The following is a 19737-nucleotide window of genomic DNA, read 5'->3' as shown; positions in this document are numbered from 1 at the left end:
ATAAGGGGTAAGACGGTTTTTCAGGTATCCTGGTCCCAAGCTGTATAGGGCTTTGTACAACAAAAATAGAACCTTGAACTTGGCCCAGTATATAATATATAATTAGATGTATAATAATTTTTAAATGAATGTGAGAGAATCATATTATAGGTTTTGGACATGTGCTTCTAATTAAAATTATTCTAGTTCAGATAAAAGCAACTACCGTGGTGATTGTGTCAGTATCTAAACTTATCATTAGCTCTAGAATAGAAGCATATATTGTGGTATAGACTCTCTACTGAAGTTACTGCACATATACAAGTATATCATGTAGGTATCTTATTGAAATACATCTCATCCATTATGCTTTGCATCTTTAAAAAAACACTTAATCTTCAGAAATGAAGGCTAGATCTATCCATCTTGTATAATTACACCTCACCGTATTTTTAATACCATGATCCTGATTTCTCCATATTTATTTGAAAATGTCTAGGCCACTGGAGAGACTTCCTCATCTTGGTGCCCTCCAGATTTTTTTTAGCATGGCCAGTGGCCACAGATGATGGGAGTTCAAAGCATCTGGAGGACACTAGGTTGGTGAAGGCTGCTATAGGGCAGCAACCTCTCAGCAGCTTACAAAATTAAAATAGAGTTACACATAAAAATCAAATAAACACTGTTTCCATAGCTAAGGACAAGTAACCATATTTACAGCCCAGCATAAAATAATGAAGCAATCTAAAAAGCACCCGGTTGGAACCAATATTCTAAAAAAGCAGTGACCTAAAAATCATAATTAAAAGCCCATCTGGCTATTAGTCATGCTGGCTATATGTTACCTCCAGTATAGGCAATGTGCTGCTGAATCACTTGTTGGGAAACATGAGCAGGAGAGTGCTGTAGTGCTTGTGTCCTGCTTGTGGGCTTCCCATTGGCATCCAGTTGACCACTGTGGGAATAGAATGCTGAACTAGACAGGCCTTTGGTTTGATCTAGCAGGGCTGTTCTTAAGTGGGTCTTCAATAATTTTTTACCTGTCAATCTACAGACCTCATTGCAGGAAAGCTTGACACCAGAATTTCTGGACCACCTGTCTAATGCATGCTAATATCTAGAGTCATGGTACACAAGATAGTGATGTACCAAGGACGTTGACTAATTATTTTTGATTTTATAAATTCAGTTGATTGGGTTGACCAGGGTTGATAAAAATAAATGGCTCTTTAAAAAATAAAAAATTGCATTTTTTAAATTTAAATCGGATTTTTAAACATTTAAATTGGATTTCAAAATTTTCTTAAAACAATTAGTAAAAAAAGAGCCTAGGTCAAAGATAGCATCATGAATACCAATTATATAACTTCTAATTATATTCTATGAATTTGTTAACAGCAGTTTATGGAGACGGAAGATAACTTGATCAAGCCTTTTCTGTAGGTGGCATACATTAAGTATATGCTCGCTCCCTCTCTCCCTCGCTCTCGCGCTCTCCCTCCCTCTCTCCCTCGCTCTCGCGCTCTCCCTCCCTCTCTCCCTCGCTCTCGCGCTCTCCCTCCCTCGCTCTCGCGCTCTCCCTCCCTCGCTCTCGCGCTCTCCCTCCCTCTCTCCCTCGCTCTCGCGCTCTCCCTCCCTCTCTCCCTCGCTCTCGCGCTCTCCCTCTCGCTCTCTCCCTCGCTCTCGCGCTCTCCCTCTCTCCCTCGCTCTCGCGCTCTCCCTCTCGCTCTCTCCCTCGCTCTCGCGCTCTCCCTCTCGCTCTCTCCCTCGCTCTCGCGCTCTCCCTCTCGCTCTCTCCCTCGCTCTCGCGCTCTCCCTCTCGCTCTCTCCCTCGCTCTCGCGCTCTCCCTCGCTCTCGCTCTCTCCCTCCCTCTCGCGCTCTCCCTCGCTCTCGCTCTCTCCCTCCCTCTCGCGCTCTCCCTCGCTCTCGCTCTCTCCCTCCCTCTCTCCCTCGCTCTCGCTCTCTCCCTCCCTCTCTCCCTCGCTCTCGCTCTCTCCCTCCCTCTCTCCCTCGCTCTCTCCCTCGCTCTCGCTCTCTCCCTCGCTCTCGCTCTCTCCCTCGCTCTCGCTCTCTCCCTCGCTCTCGCTCTCGCTCTCTCCCTCGCTCTCGCTCTCTCCCTCCCCCTCCCTCTCTCCCCCCTCCCTCCCCCTCCCTCTCTCCCCCCTCCCTCCCCCTCCCTCTCTCCCCCCTCCCTCCCCCTCCCTCTCTCCCCTCTCCCTCCCCCTCCCTCTCTCCCTTCCTCCCTCTCTCCCTTCCTCTCTCTCCCTTCCTCTCTCTCCCTCCCTCCATCTCCCTCCCTCCCTCCGTCTCTCTCCCTCCCTCCGTCTCTCTCCCTCCCTCCCTCCCCCTCTCTCCCTCCCTCCATCTCCCTCCGTCTCCCTCCCTCCCCCTCTCTCCCTCCCTCCATCTCCCTCCGTCTCCCTCCCTCCCCCTCTCTCCCTCCCTCCATCTCCCTCCCTCCCCCCCTCTCTCTCCCTCCCCCCCTCCCCCTCCTTTCTCTAAGTAGAGATAGAGAACGTCAATGAATAGAGAATTTGGGGAGATGGAGTAGATCTGAACAAGGAGGAGACCACTGAAGTGGTAATCCAGCTCTTAACAGCAGTAGCCTCTCCTACAGGTGTAGAGAGAATTTTTTCTTCCTTTGGACTAATTCATTCTAAATTGAGAAATAAGTTGGGAACTGAAAAAGCAGGAAAGCTTGTATTACTTTTCCACACAATGAACAAGGAAGACAAACGTGAAAAAGACTACCACTCCATATTATAAGTTTCTCATGTTGACTTGGTGGAAATTGTCTAAATTTTATTTTTTAAAGAACTTTACCTTTATCTGAAAACTGAAATAGCTAACCATTCAAAAATCCATGTGCATGTTTTGTTAATGTTGTTGTTTGTTGAATAAGAAAACTAATCAGAAGAATAAACAATCTTATTAGCACAATTTAAAAGCCTGTTTGGTGGTGGTGGTTCTGGCACATCATGACAAAAATATCATGATTAATTGAACAGTTGGAGAAGGTTCATCTCCTGAATAACTTCACAAATTCATTCTGCTTTAGTACTAAAATGACCAAATTATCGTCCAATTTTTGAATGAAAATAAATCTGAAAACAATTCAGAATAATTGCTTAGTGTGTACATACCTTCCAGTGAAACTTACATCTCTGAATATGTATTAAATTCATATTATTTATTTATTTATTTATTTATTACATTTATATACCACCCCATAGCCAAAGCTCTCTGGGCGGTTTACAGCAATTAAAAACATTAAAAACAAATGTGCAAATCCTAAAACACAAAAAACAATTTAAAACACAATTTCAATTTTTTAAAAAAACAATTTAAAAACACATGCTAAAATGCCTGGGAGAAGAGGAAAGCCTTGACCTGGCGCCGAAAATATAACAGTGTTGGCGCCAGGCTGTTGCTAGTGCGTGTTAAGTATGTGTGTGATCCATAAAGCAGTGCTGATGCAGATCGTTTAAAAATGATCCAGACCAGGCAAAGTATATTCTAAGAGTCTTTACTGACATTAAGATGTATCGAAACACAGTTCTTTCACCATACAAAATCCCCCACACCAGAACTGGCTGTGAGCTCTGCTCTTTATCTAGATGGTTGCCCTTGTCAACCAGCTGTCGACCTTGGTAAGCCTGGCAACTGCTTTCACACTGTTTAACCCTTTTGCTTCAGGTTTTTACTTTCCCTCTCATGGGTCTCTTTCTGTGAGTAACACAGAAGTCACAGTAGCTCAACAGCCCCCACCTGTTGCTCACAGAAGCCACACTTTCTTTACGTTATGTTACATTTACAGTTTACATTTACAATACAATATTCATTTCAGTATGCATTGTTTACATGTTATCTTGTTTTCCATTATTTGATACAGTCCCTTTTCTAATTGTCTTTACATCTACATTTTCTGTTGATTTTATTTGGCAACATATTCACAGCATCATTTACGTTACGTTCTTCAATACAGCTTTTCCACATTAACTCCATTGTTTCAGTATCTATAGGCCCTTCTTTCTCCCATTCTGTGGGATATTCCTTAATTTCTTTGTCATTGTGTTGTATAACACCAAAGGTGAACCTTTGTGGTGGTTGTCCCTTATTTACTCTTTCAGAGCGTCGCAACCTTTCAGACTCAGTTTCTTTGTTTTCACTATCATCTTTTAATGTTCCTGCACTTGTGCCAGCACTTGTTCCTGGCACTTCTGTGTCTTGTATTAACTTGTCCTCACATCTAATTCTCTTTATGTTACGCTTGCCGCCCCAGATTAAGTCGTTTAAAGCATCTTTTAAAGGCGTTTGCGGTACGTCTGCTGTGATGTGTTTGTGTGCGCCTTCCAGGTCAATGGTTTGACTATGTTTCCATGTTTGATCCACTACTTTAATACTTCGGCTGAGCACTACTTGTTGCGAATCAGGAATCCATACCCTATAATATGCATTTTGATACCCTAATACACAGCCTTCCTGAGCTCTTGGAGCTATTTTCCCACGACTTTTACTCTTGGGGACATGGACCCAACATTTTGCTCCAAAACGTTCAATGTGTGTTATCCTGGGCTTTCTCCCTGTTAGCTTTTCGTAAGGAGACATCCCTATCATTCTATGCACTAGGCGGTTCTGTATGTACATTGCATAAAGTATACATTCACCCCAATATGTGTTGTTTAAACCAGCATCTTCCAACATGGCTCTCATGGATTCTTGCAGGGACCTGTTTTTTCTCTCTGCCACCCCATTAGAAAACGGGGAGAAGGGGGCAGTGAAATTCTGGGCTATTCCCTTCTTTTCAAGATACTCAGTTAATGCGTGGCTTGTGAAATCGCCTCCCTGGTCAGATCTTGTCAGGCCCAGGATGTGACTCAGGAACCAGACCAACGATTGTAGTTAATTCGTGTTTTATTAGGGTAATGTCCAAACAACGACTGCGTTTTCTCATGAATCAATACAGGGATACAGGTCCTGTGGCATTGGGAGAAAGTTGACAGAGCAAGGGACTTCTTCCCGCCTGTTCTTTAAGAAGGGGCCAAACGGGCGCGCAATCTTTCGCTCCTCCTTAACTGCCCCTCAGGTACTAGATATATTATGTCCACAGCATTCCTACAGTCTACAAGGGAGGTTGCCTGATCAAAAAATGAGATGAGATTAGTTTGGCAGGATTTGTTCTTCATAAATCCATGTTGGCTCCTAGTAATCACTGCATTGTTTTCAAGGTGCTTACAGATTGACTGCTTTATAATCTGCTCCAGAATTTTTCCAGGGATTGATGTTAGGCTGACTGGTCTGTAGTTCCCCGGTTCCTCCTTCTTGCCCTTTTTGAAGATAGGGACAACATTAGCTCTCCTTCAGTCATCCGGCACTTCATTGGTCCTCCATGATTTCGCAAAGATAATAGAGGTTCTGAGAGTTCTTCAGCCAGTTCCTTCAATACTCTAGGACGCAGTTTATTGGGCCCTGCCGATTTGAACTCATTCAAAGTGATTAGGTATTTCTTGACCATTTGTCTATCAATCTCAAGCTCCAATCCTGACCCTTCTACTTCATGTTTCCCGGGAGGGTGTCAGGCCCAGGATGTGACTCAGGAACCAGACCAACGATTGTAGTTAATTCGTGTTTTATTAGGGTAATGTCCAAACAAAGACTGCGTTTTCTCATGAAGCAATACAGGGATACAGGTCCTGCGGCATAGGGAGAAAGTTGACAGAGCAAGGGACTTCTTCCCGCCTGTTCTTTAAGAAGGGGCCAAACGGGCGCGCAATCTTTCGCTCCTCCTTAACTGCCCCTCAGGTACTGCCCGCCTTCCCCCCTTCTCTCCTGTCTTTTCAGCTGTCTGCGTGTGCGCGGTGAGGGGAAGCATCACCCCCTCCTCTTCTGAAGTTTCCGATTCCAGGATGGGGGATAGGGGAGGGGCTGATGGTAAACTGCCTCCCCGCTTTTCGGCTGTGAGCAGCCCTCCCTCTTCCCCCTCTTGCTCTGAGCCTGAAAGAGGGGGAGGCGTGAGAATGTCTAGGGAGGGCTCAGGCTCCCCGTTGCTAAGCGACCTTATCACTGGCAGTTCCTCTGTTTCGTCTTCGCTCCAAAGGGGGGAAGTTCCTCCCCCTTCCCTCTGCCATCCATCTGAATACTCTTCTCCCAACTCTCCGGGATCCAGCTCCCCGGGATTGGGACCCCAGCTCTGCCTTCCGACACCATCCCCCCTCCCAGGCTGTGCCCCCCTCCCCTTGTCTGGCTTGGGACGGTGGGGAAAACGTTGATGGAAAAGTTTTACCAATTCTGGAGCATGCACATCAGCTGCATCTTCCCATGATCTTTCAGCCACCCCATAGCCTTTCCAGTGAATCAAGTACTGCAGCTTGTGGCGTCTGATCCTGGAATCTAAGATCTCCTCAACTTCAAACTCAAGCTGCTCATTTACCAGGAGTGGAGCTCCGGGAGGTTCCTCCGGCCGTAACTCACTGGGAGGGGCGGCTTTCGTTAAGAGGGATCGATGGGACACAGGATGTATTTTAAACGTGTCAGGCAGCTTCAGTCGGTACGCCACGGGATTGAATTGAGTTTCTATTTCGAAAGGACCCACCCTCTTGTCTTGTAATTTTCTACATTTGCCCGGCATCTGGAGGAAGCAGGTGGACAGCCATACCTGGTCTCCCGGTTGAAGGGGGGACCCCTCCTTCCTGTGCAGGTCAGCAACTCTCCAGTGAAAGGTTACTTCTGAGTCTTGACCTTGTCCCGTCTCCTGCTGATATTTTAGCATGTCTGCATCTTCTTGTTGTGCCTTTTTGAGTTCCTCTTCCCATGAAGGCTGGCATACTCCCAACGTTAATTTCTCTGGCGGGATTACGTACTGAGGCTGGTCCTCGGATTCACTTTCTTTGTATTGTGGCTGTCTGGATAAGGCATCCGCTCTCTGGTTTTTGGCTTGGGCATGGTAAGTAATCTGGAAGTTAAACATAGTGAAGAACTGGGACCATCTTATCTGTCTCTGGTTCAGCTTTCTGGCTGTTTGGAGGCTTTCAAGATTCTTGTGGTCAGAGCGCACTTCAATTCGATGAGAGGACCCCTCTAGGTATTGTCTCCAGTTTTCAAAAGAGTCCTTGATGGCCAGCAGCTCCTTCTCCCAAACTGTGTAGTTCTTCTCTGCAGGCTTTAACTTCCGAGAGAAGTACGCACAGGGGTGCAGCTCCTTCCCTTCTTGGTCTAATTGTAGCAGGACCCCCCCCCGATGGCAAAATCTGAAGCATCTGCTTCCACTACGAAAGGGCGGTTCGGATCAGCAAAGCGCAGAATGGGCTCAGTAGCAAACCTTCTCTTCAGCTCCTCAAAGGCCTCGGTGGCGTTCTCTGTCCATTGAAACTTCTTCTTCTCCCTTAAACAGTCAGTCAGAGGAGCTGTTAATTTGGAAAACCCTGGAATGAACTTTCTGTAATAATTGGCAAACGCCAAAAACCGTTGTACATCCTTTTTGGTGACAGGTTGGCCCCAGTCCAATATGCAGCTTACTTTCCCTGGGTCCATCTCCACGCCTTCCGCTGAGATTCGATATCCAGTCCAATATGCAGCTTACTTTCCCTGGGTCCATCTCCACGCCTTCCGCTGAGATTCGATATCCAAGGAAGTCTAGAGACTTGAGGTCAAATCCACATTTCTCTAATTTAGCATACAGGTGATTTTCTCTGTCTCTTCAACACTGTCTTCACATGCTGGTCGTGGTCTTCCTGGTTCTTTGAGAACACCAGGATATCATCTAAGTAACAGATTACATACGTGTCCAACAAGTCTCTAAACACGTCGTTCATGAACTTTTGAAAAATTCCTGGCCTTCCACAAAGCCCGAACGGCATGACCAGGTATTCATACTGTCCGTAAGCGGTCAAGAATCCTGTTTTCCATTCATCTCCCTCCTTCATTCTGATCAGATTGTACGCTCCTCTCAAATCCAACTTCGTGAAGATTTTTGCAGAGTGCAGTCGGTCCAGCAACTCTGAGATCAGGGGCAGCGGGTAGCTGTTGGGGATGGTGATCTGGTTCAATGCGCGATAGTCGTTACAGGGTCTGAGTCCCCCCCCTTCTTTTTCACAAACAATAGTGGCGCTCCAGCAGGGGATTGTGAGGGGCGTATGAATCCTCGCGTCAGGTTTTTATCCAGGAATTCCTTCAGGGCCTCCCTCTCATTCTCTGTGAGAGAGTAGATTCTCCCTGATGGGATGCTGGCTCCTGGCACTAGATCAATCGCACAGTCGTAAGGGCGGTGGGGGGGTAAAGTCTCTGCCTCTTTTTCATCAAACACATCTTTGAATTCTTCATACTTTGGCGGCAGGGTCACTTGCTCGATCTCTTGCACTGCCCCCGCTAAGGTGTGCTTGATTCCTTCAGGTTGACAGTTCTCCTGGCAATACTGTGAGGTGAACCACACCACCGCCTCCTTCCAACTTATTTTGGGTTCATGCTTTGCTAGCCAGGGCATTCCCAGAATCACCTCAAAGTTCGAGAGATCTGACACGTATAGCGAAATGAACTCTTCGTGCCCAGGGATTTGAAGTTTCACTTCCTCCGTGGCTTGTGTCACCCCTCCTGACTTCAGGGGTCTCCCATCGATAGTCTCCACAGCTAGGGGAGCATCCAGTTTCCACCGGGAAATTCCATGACGCTTGACTAACTTTGCATCAATAAAATTTGTGGAGGCTCCACTGTCAATTAAGGCAGTGGAATTAAACACCACTCCTCTGGAAGTTGTAATCCGAATAGGCAAGACCAACACCCCCTTTGAGGGAGGTTGGATCATTGGGGGGCCTTTATACAACGCTGCCCCCAGTCCACCGGCCTGCACGTGGACTGGGTGTTCTAGTTTCCCGACGGCTCGGCTTTCCCCCCTTTCAGTCCACAGTCTCTGGCCACATGGCCCGGCTTTGAACAATAAAAGCATAAATGTTCCCGGCGTCGTCTTTCCTTTTCTTCTTCCGACAGTCTTGGCCTAGCCCCTCCCTGTCCCTCAGTTACATTACCTGCCATCCCTGTAGTGGGAAGTGTCTTGTTGCAGGATGCCGAGGCTGAGTATCTCGGGACCTCCTGCTTCCTTTCCAGGCGCCTTCCTTCCATCCAGTGATTTTCTGTAGGCATAGCCGGATGAGCCCTGGTAGGTCGGGGGGGGGGAGGTCCTGGCCAACTCATCCAGGATTTCAGCATTTAATCCACTCTGGTACATAAACATCAGAGCGGCGTCATTGTAACCAGTTTCCTGGGACAGAATTTTAAAAGCGTTAGTGTACTCGGAAACAGTCCCTTTAGCTTGCTTCAGAGCACCTAGTTGCCGCGCTACTGTTTCAGCCCTTTGCTGGTCTTGAAACATCTCGGTCATCTCCTGTATAAATCCTCTGTACCTTCCTAAGACAGTATCCTTTCTCACGAGATACGGAGTCACCCATTTTGCAGCTTCTCCCTCCAGGAGAAGGGACAGGGAGGGGCTAGGCCAAGACTGTCGGAAGAAGAAAAGGAAAGACGACGCCGGGAACGTTTATGCTTTTATTGTCCAATCACGAAAGCTGCTTTAGCCCCATCGTCTGGAAATTCCGTGTGCCTGACATCCAGATATAACTCACATTGAGCCACGAAGGTTGCCAACTGATCACTTTGTCCCGCGTATTTTGGGGGCAATCCAATGGGAACCTTTACTACGGCAGCTGGAGGGGCTGTTCGCATCTGGTCTATCGTGGCCTTCAAGGTTTGATTATCCGTCTTCAGCGCCTTGACTGCTGCTAGCAGGGCTTGAACATCCGTCTGCAAATCAGCTACCTTAGTCCTCAGGAGTTCCACTTCTTCCGTCTCAGAAGTGGGGTTCGTCCCCCCCGCTGCTCCCTTTGACATCTTGTCCCAGTCAAGTGAAGAGAGCGTTGAGGGTGATTTAGGTGGCTCTGTCAAGCTGTCAGGCCCAGGATGTGACTCAGGAACCAGACCAACGATTGTAGTTAATTCGTGTTTTATTAGGGTAATGTCCAAACAAAGACTGCGTTTTCTCATGAAGCAATACAGGGATACAGGTCCTGCGGCATTGGGAGAAAGTTGACAGAGCAAGGGACTTCTTCCCGCCTGTTCTTTAAGAAGGGGCCAAACGGGCGCGCAATCTTTCGCTCCTCCTTAACTGCCCCTCAGGTACTGCCCGCCTTCCCCCCTTCTCTCCTGTCTTTTCAGCTGTCTGCGTGTGCGCGGTGAGGGGGAAAGCATCACCCCCTCCTCTTCTGAAGTTTCCGATTCCAGGATGGGGGATAGGGGAGGGGCTGATGGTAAACTGCCTCCCCGCTTTTCTGCTGTGAGCAGCCCTCCCTCTTTCCCCTCTTGCTCTGAGCCTGAAAGAGGGGGAGGCGTGAGAATGTCTAGGGAGGGCTCAGGCTCCCCGTTGCTAAGCGACCTTATCACTGGCAGTTCCTCTGTTTCGTCTTTGCTCCAAAGGGGGGAAGTTCCTCCCCCTTCCCTCTGCCATCCATCCGAATACTCTTCTCCCAACTCTCCGGGATCCAGCTCCCCGGGATTGGGACCCCAGCTCTGCCTTCCGACAGATCTAAAGTTTCTGATAGTGACCCCATGTTGAGTCTCTATTCTCTGTATGAACCTATGTAATTTATCCTCTGCTTCACTTTTCCTGTTTAATAAGTACACATGACTAAATCTAGTGAAATCATCCACCAACACCATGAAAAATTTCGCTCCTCCCTTGGAAGATTGCAGGGGTCCTGACAAATCAATATGAACAAGCTGATATGGTTCAGTAGTTGTGCTTTCTTCTTTCTTACTTATGGGTGCCACTGTCATTTTGGCTTTGTAGCATGCATCACAATCATATATAGATGCTCACAACCTTTTAGTTTTAAGTCTCTACTATGCATTGGAGTGTTTTTAATCTTGTCAAAATTGGCATGCCCTAGTTTTCTATGCCATTCATGGATGCAGTTTTCGTGTACCTGCTTATTTACGCTTAACGAAGCACACGCCGGATCAGTATGCTCACTTTGTATCATAAACATTGAATCCTGTAAGTCCCCTTTGATGCATATTTCAGTGCCTTTTTGCACTATACATTTACCTTTTTCAAATAACACTTTATAACCAATTTCAGTTAATTTCTTCACGGAAAGAACATTACATTGTAATTTCGGAACTAAAAGAACGTCTGTTAGAATAGTCTTAAGTGTACTTAACCTCACAGTTCCCCGAGCAATTACGTCACGCGTTGATCCATCAGCTAAACAAATAGACTCTTGTGCTGGCTTTGAAGTGTGAAACAGACTTGCTTCGGTGATTAGGCAATTAGACGCTCCACTGTCCAGAAGCCATTTAGAGGTAAGTGTTTTATTGTCCTCCTTAGTTATAAAGTTTACACTTGGATTCTGCCATCCACATTCCTTGTTTCTTCTTTTGACCATACAGTGTCTCTGGATGTGACCTCGAGATCCACAAAAATAGCACGTTTTGAGTCCAAATTTGTCTTTTGAATAATTCTGTTTTGTTGTTACAGTATCTTGAAACTCAGTCCTTTTACTTTCCTGTCTTCTATTCCATTCCTGTTGCAATTTTTGTTCAACAAAGTCCATGTTTAATGTTCCATCAGGTAACGTTTCCATAGCCGTTATTAAATTATCCCATTTCTCATTAAATGAAAATAAAACAATATAAACCATTTGAAGGTCGCTATGATCCACTCCTCGGTCCTGAAACTCTGCGAATAAACGACGAAACTCAGCAAGATGCTCACTCATAGTTCCCTCTTCTGTGAAACGCATTTGATAAATTTTTCTAGCTAAACAAAGTCTGCTCCCTGCTGTTTGCTGCACATGAGCAGCCTCTAACGTTTCCCACATGTGATGTGCAGTCGGCTCGTTTCTTACGTGTAATAGTTGAGAATCAGACAGTCCTAATGTTATGAACGCTTTCGCTTTCTCATCTCTTTTCGTCCAAGCTGCCGGCGGGGTGTTTTCAACAACATTGAATAAATCCTCTTTGACTAGAACTGCTTTCATTCTCCATTTCCAGCTGGCATAATTAACCGCACTCAATCGTTCCAGCGGCATCCCGGTTGACATATTTATTGCCATGCTTATCACTCTTCTTTTACTTTGCTTTGCGACATTTATTTTTTTTTCTTTTTACCCTGTGTCTTTCTTTTCAGCTACAGATCAGAGTGGCACCGGAACCTCCTTTATGGACCGTATTCTGGGCCCATAACCCTCTCTGTTGCTAGTGCGTGTTAAGTATGCGTGTGATCCATAAAGCGGTGCTGATGCAGATCGTTTAAAAATGATCCAGACCAGGCAAAGTATATTCTAAGAGTTTTTACTGACATTAAGATGTATCGAAACACAGTTCTTTCACCATACAAAATCCCCCACACCAGAACTGGCCGTGAGCTCTGCTCTTTATCTAGATGGTTGCCCTTGTCAACCAGCTGTTGACCTTGGTAAGCCTGGCAACTGCTTTCACACTGTTTAACCCTTTTGCTTCAGGTTTTTACTTTCCCTCTCATGGGTCTCTTTCTGTGAGTAACACAGAAGTCACAGTAGCTCAACACAGGCGTACCTCATCAGGAACATCATTCCATAATTTGGGGGCCACCACTGAGAAGGACCTCTCCCTTGTTGCCATCCTCCCAGCTTCTCTCGGAGTAGGTACCCGGAGGAGGGCCTTGGATGTTGAGCGTAGTGTACTAGCAGAGATAACGCTAATATATATGTTATATATGCTAACATATATTAGCAGAGAAGTGGCAATAATGCTGAAGGTAGTCATCTAATAACAGACAATATCAAGCAGTAACGAAATTTCTAAAATCATCTTTTTCTCTCTCAGCTTCATCCTGGTTAAATTCAAAGCCACCTGCTATTTCATTTATCATCAATAAACAAACTACATTCAGGTTACACAACTTTTCATGTAATCAGTTATGGTTTATACGCAGACCCCCAAAGTGGCTTCTTTTTGGGTAGAGGCTGCTTGCATATTAATTTCATTATTAAAACTTAACTGAAATACAGTGATGTCTACATATTCCTGAACTATATTCCCAAATACTGTGACAGACAACAAAAATTGATCTTGTGAGCCCTTAGGAACATGGAAAGATTCATGCTCCAATGCTGGAAGAACCAATCTCCACTGTCAACCCTTCTTTTCAACATAGAATTTTCCTGTCCTAACCACATTTGAACATGTAGTTGACCATTCGTAACAGCTCCCAGACACTTATCTGGGTTGCATATATATATATAAATTCCTATTCCTATCCTATATATATATACCTAGCTGCTCTCACAACACTAGTTAACTTGGTTGTACCTATATTCTCATCCCTTGTGTTTTTGGGCTGTAAGCCTTCCCTTTGTGGCTTAACTCCATGTCCTACCTCTCTCCCATGCCATTGCTATGGATTGAATCCAATGAAGTAATTGCACGAATGGAACTTATGCTCACACAATGCAATGTCTCCCTCTCCTGCTCCTGTGCATCCCTAAACACCCCCACCAAATCTGCTAGGGAGGGATGAGGGAAACTCCAAAGAGATTTGTGGAGGATATGGGGCCATGCGGGGGGGGGGGATTCATTACACGACCAAAGTCATTCCTCTCATGCAATGACTTTGTTGGATGCAACTATGCCTGTACTGTTTAAAACAAAAATAAACTCCTCATGTATAAAGCTGTGATAATGTCCTTCTACTAAAAAATTATAATTAAATAGAATCTTCCTCACTAGTGATTTAAACTGTGATTTAAATCATTAAGATTGAGCCCTTCAGAGAAGCAATTTAAATCAGCCCTCCATTTATTATTTCTTAATGTAAAAGGCTAGGTGCTTAGAGTGATGAATAGTTCGTCATTTTGTACTGTGTTTAAATACATCAGATTGAAGAGAAGTATGAGGTAAAACTAGTAATCTTCAGATCTCTGCAAATGCATTAGCATATGAAGGCTTGATTGGTAACAGAAGTCTTGGTTATAGTTACTAAGGGTAATACCTTTGGTAGTTACTACTGAAAATGAACATCCTGGATAATTTTACTGATCAGAGGCATTCGAAATTGGTTTTTTGAGGGTCACTGTAAAAGAACGTCTATTGATCCTTAGGTAAAGACCAATAGAAGGGGGCCCACCTAGAGGCTGTGGCTAGCAGAACATACAAGGCAGAAAAAGAGAAGGATAAAGAAGGGGCAGAGATAAAGAAACTAAGGTTATCAGATCTGAGAATGTGTGTAGGTGCCAGCTGAGCGTGAAATAAAGGCTCATAGCCTATGGAAATCCTAGAAGGGGAAGGACCAGACGACTGCAGCAGGTGATAAGACTGTTCTGGAAAACTGGTGCCTAAGGAAACAGAGAGGCTTCAGCAAGCAGGAAGCTGGGAATCTTTAGGATGATGGTCCTGACCCAAGTGAGAACTTTTCTTCAGAACGACATACTTACCATGGCTGAGCATTTATCAGGCCAGTGAGAAGTAGAGTGAGGACTGGAGCTGAGAGAAGATGTAATTCTAGAAACCAATCTTGTTCTTGCGGGGAGACTGTGTGTGAGAGAGGAATTAGGTCCTGGATTTAAATAGGGGGTGTGGAGGGAAGGGGATATTTATTCTGTTAATAAAACCAAACTTCCACACCAATGGTTCTCTTAAGATTATGGTTTAAATTTGGGTGGGAGGCTACATGTGCCTGCTGTAGAATAAAAAGGTGGGGGAAACGCTGAAAAGCAATGATACTGTTCACAATGTTTTCCTTTTGCTCTCTGCTATCCTTTTGGCGCCTTTTCAAGACTTTTCCTCTTTTAACAAGCTTTTTAAGTTAAGACCTATCCCAGTCTGAGTCTGTGTTAGAATTGCTTTTAATATGTTTTCTTTAATGTTTTAAAACCTTTCTTTAAAAAAATTGTTTTTAGAGCTTTTTTTAAAATGTTTTTTACGTTGTTTTGTTTTAATGTATTTTAAGGTCTTTTTATGATGTTTTAAAGTGTTTTTATCGTTTCTGTTTGCCGCCCTGGGCTACTGCTGTGAGGAAGGGCGGGATATAAATCAAATGATAGATAGATAGATAGATAGATAGATAGATAGATAGATAGATAGATAGATAGATAGATAGATGAAAGGGGCTTCCCTTCTGCCCAGTACCCACCCACCCAATCTCCTCCCCCTCCCTGCCCCTCCCCCACGTTAGTGTTGGACTATGACCTGGGAAACCAGTGTTCGAATCCCCACACAGCCATGAAGCTCACTGGGCGACCTTGGGCCAGTCACTGCCTCTCAGCCTCAGAGGAAGGCAATGATAAAACCACCTCTGAATACCGTTTACCATGAAAGCCCTATTCATAGGGTCAACATAAGTCAGGATTGACTTGAAGGCAGTCCATTTCCATTTTCAAACATGATTGCACACAAATAAATCCCACTGAACTCAAAGTATGCAAACAATCCAACCCACCCTCCCTTCTCCTCCCTCCTATTCCCTCCCTCTTGCCTCTTCCCTCCCCCTTGCCTCTTCCCTCCCCCTTCCTTTGCCCCTCCCTCCCCCCTCCCCTTCCTCCTCCCCATGGTCAGTTTTACCTATCTTAAGCATGATTGCATGGAAGTAAATACCATTGATCAGACCTGCCCTCTCCTCCCCCTTCCTTTGCCCCCTCCAATACAGTCCCTCCCCCTCCTCTCCCCCATGGTCAGTTTTTCCTATCCTAACCATGATTGCATAGGAGTAAATCCCATTAAACTCAATAAGCATGCAAATGATGAGACATGCTTTTTCCCCTTCTTTCCCTCTCCTCTACCTTCCTCCTCCCCTCCCCTCTTTGTTCCTCCTCCTCCCCTGCCCGCTCCAGTCCTCACTCCCTTCCCCCCAGTCAGTTTTACCTATCCTTAGCATGATTGCACGGGAGTAAATCGCACTGAATTCAGTAAACATGCAAATGATCAAACCTGTTCTTCTCTTCCCCTCCCCTCCTGCCTGCTCCCATCCCAGTCCTCCCCTCTGTGTTTCCTCCCCTCATCCCCTGTGGTCAGTTTCACCTATCCTAAGCATGATTGCAGGGGAGTAAATCCCACTGAACTCAGTAAGCATGCAAATGATCAATCCATTCTCAGCAAACTTGGACAGGATTCCATTTCTTACCTCCCGGATTAAAAAGCAGGGAAATTCACTAATAGGCAAAAAACCTTGCGGTTTAAGAACATACCTATAGCCCACAGCTATTTCTATCAAACTTTTAAAAGCAGGGAAATTGGGCAGCTATAGTGAATGCACCAGGGGAGCAGGAGACCTGACCTCCTCTCTGAGATATTGGACTGCCCTACAGATGTGTCAGAATGCAAACACAATTTGGGTTGGTCTTTCACAGTCCAATCCACTTGCTGTGTAGCTTGCAAGAATTTGGTAACGTGCTTCTGAGCATATGGTGGGTGGTGGCAACATCTGCAATCAGCTCAAGTAATAGAAAGAAGTCATGTGCTGATCTTGTTTTAGCCGGGAGGAAGCAACATTATTAAGACAGTTGATATAGTTCAGATGGTCACTTTAAATAATGTCTGATTTACTTTGCAATTTTAGTGAAGTTTCCTATAGGAAATCATTTTCTTTTGTTTCTATTTCTGTGAATATGTGAGGTAGAGCAAAATTTGCACTAAAAAAACTACAAACATAATTGTGGAATAATGGCACTGACTTCTGCAGAATAGTCTCCAGTGGAGCTCAAAAGTGTCTCAATTTGCACAAGATAAAAAAGTGGGAGGTGAAATATATTCTAGCAAAATTCTAGGTGAGCTCTATGTTTTTAATTGACCATGCCCACCTTGCATTAACCAAAATGGAGACAATAGTCAAGAAATCAGAAGAAGGCTAGGACTGGGGAGGGCAGCTGTGAGAGAACTAGGAAAGGTCCTCAAATGCAATGATGTATCACTGAACACAAAAGTCAGGAACATTGAGACCATGATATTCCCTATCTCTATGTATGGATGTGAAAGTTGGACAGTGAAAAAGGCGGATAAGAGAAAAATCAACTCATTTGAAATGTGGTGCTGGAGAAGAGCTTTGTGCATACCATGGACTCTGAAAAAGACAAATAATTGGGTGTTAGAACAAATTAAACCAGAACTGTCACTAGAAGCTAAAATGATGAAACTGATAAAATGATGATCATACTTTGGACACATCATGAGAAGACATGATTCACTAGAAAAGACAATAATGCTGGGAAAAACAGAAGGGAGTAGAAAAAGAAGAAGCCAAACAAGAGAGAGATTGATTCCATAAAGGAAGCCACAGACCTGAACTTACAAGATCTGAACAGGGTGGTTTATGACAGATGCTCTTGGAGGTCACTGATTCATAGGGTTGCCATAAGTCGTAATTGACTTGAAGTCACATAACTACAACAGCCTTGCCTTAAATGAAGTGGTTTAAACATAGCAGGCTGAAAACATGCATCCTGTTTTTTCCCACAGCTAAGAGTCATTGCTGAAGTAGCAACATATTGTAATCAGTCTGATTTTACATCAAACTGCAGTTTCAGATTCCACTGTTAATGCACCCAAAATAGAAATAGAACATAACCTCCAATTTGAAACACAAAAGGCTGTCTTCACCATCATATGACACTGACCAATAAAAAGGCTTTGAAATTAATAAAATAAATTTGACACAGGTTTCTAGGATGAATAATGAGGGAAATAAAATTTTCTAGGTTAGATTCTCTGTAGAAACATTAGTAACACAGGAAAGAAGCAAAATAAGAACACCAACAAACATACACAAATATAATTCTCTGTCTTTGGAGATGGCAGGTGTTGCCACCACTCACCATATGCTCAGAGGCACATGTTACTAAATTCTTGCAAGCTAACACAGGAAGTGGATTGGACTGTGAAAGATCAACCCAAATTGTGTTTGCATTTTGACCAATTTGTAGGGCAGTCCAATATCTCAGAGAGGAGGTCAGGTCTCCTGCTCCCCTGGTGCATTCACTATAGCTGCCCAATTTCCCTGCTTTTTAAAGTTTGATAGAAATAGCTGTTGGCTATAGGTATGTTCTTAAACCGCAAGGTTTTTTGCCTATTAGTGAATATACATTACAGTTCAAATGACAGAATATGTTAGGTATTACTTACTAAAACAATTTAACAAACAGGATTTCTTCACAGGGAGGGGTTAAATTGAGAAGGTGATTCTATATTTCTCAGTAACTTAAGTTTAAATAAAACATAACATCTCAAGTTGTAACCATTTATCTTTTGTCAATATATTAACTTGCAGTTTTTAAATTAATCCCATTTCTACATATATGAATCCCTGTATCATTATTTTGGTTCTTGTTTAAAATTTCAGATGTGGGTCAATCTTACGCCTCTGCTTTTTTAGGCTACTATAACGAGGTGAAATTAAGGCAGTCATTATTGGTAAGGTATATGGTTGTAGCTGGAATTTATTATCAGGGAAGTTAAAGATATATACAGGCATACCCCGCTTTAACATTTGCAATGGGACCAGAGAGTATACTTTAAGCGAAAATAAACTTTAAGTGAAGCAATTGTCTTCACTTGTACTGCACACAATCACCACTAGATGGCAGCGGCGTCATGCCAATAAAGTGTACGTTATTGCGAAGCGAGCAAACGTTAAGTGGGTTATGGGGACGTATGGAGCATGTACGTTATAGCGAGGCGACGTTAAGTGAAGCGACGTTAAGCGGGGTATGCCTGTATAATTTTTCCACAGTGTTCATGGATACATTTCTTCTGTAGCCTATAGAAGCTATGGAATCATTTGATATGGTAGTGTGATGTGACATCTAGGGTTTTGCCTCCAAGAGAATATTCTGCATCAGAATCCCAGAACTGTTTTAGCTTTTAGTAATCTGCAAGAGAAGAGCTAGTTTAAGAGCAGATAGCTGGTTTAATCTCAACCCCCCTAGAGCATTTGCCTGTGGCAAGTCTAATAATTTGAGAATTGGGGAAAGGGGTGGAAACTTTGTTCTGAAAGCTGGCTATCTTGGGAAATCAAGTCTAAGAAAACGTGAGGAAGTAAGCCCACAGTAGTGAGCTTTTATCTGTTCTTGGTCCTGATGTCCAAGTAGTGATCTTTAATGTCCCTTTGTCCATGGAATAAAAAATGGAAAAACGTGGATATAGGTGCTCTTTGGAACTGTGCATTCTTCCTTTTTTATCATTGTCTAGAAAATACTGTTTGTAAGGATACTGTTGCATCTCTTGATACCAATACAATTATCGTAGTTTAATTCTGAAGAAGAAATTTGCTTGGTGATGCTCAATGTTTTTTGAGTATACACTTACACTTTTCTGTATTTTATTCTTTTCTATAATCTAGGTGATAGTAGGAAACACCTTGTTATCCTATGGATTTTTAAAAAAAATTATTTTGTTTTATTTGAGGTGTGGAAGAGTGCTTGTCATTAAGGTCTTTAAAGGTTACCATGGCTCATTGGATTCCAGAATATCTGTTCAGCTGAAAGGTTCCTCTGATTGTTAGGCCATAGAAGCAGTTAATTAGAAACTGCAGGTTGTCTTGCTTTTTATCTTCCTCATGTCATAAGTGGCTTTGGTGAGGAATCTTTGGACTATATTGTACTTTTGTTCTTTGTCAAAGTGGTTTACATAAATTACAAACTCAACTAGGAATTAGCAAGTAGAATTCTTGCTTTGTTTCCAGCTCTTTTGTATTGCTGATATGTGAACGTGTGTGTGTGTGTGTGTGTGTGTGTGTGTGTGTTTGT

General features: G+C 44.0%; 1 protein-coding gene across 15 annotated transcripts in view; it reads left to right on the top strand.

Moving 5' to 3' along the window:
• ZNF644 (zinc finger protein 644) overlaps positions 1-19737 on the top strand; it is a 112889-nt gene that overhangs the window by 86116 nt on the left and 7036 nt on the right. The window lies entirely within an intron of this gene.

The sequence above is a fragment of the Rhineura floridana genome, chromosome 6 (genome assembly GCF_030035675.1).
Source record: "Rhineura floridana isolate rRhiFlo1 chromosome 6, rRhiFlo1.hap2, whole genome shotgun sequence".
Lineage (NCBI taxonomy): Eukaryota > Metazoa > Chordata > Lepidosauria > Squamata > Rhineuridae > Rhineura > Rhineura floridana.
The sequence above is the reverse complement of the archived record's forward strand: the minus strand, read 5'-3'. Positions and strand labels throughout refer to the sequence as shown.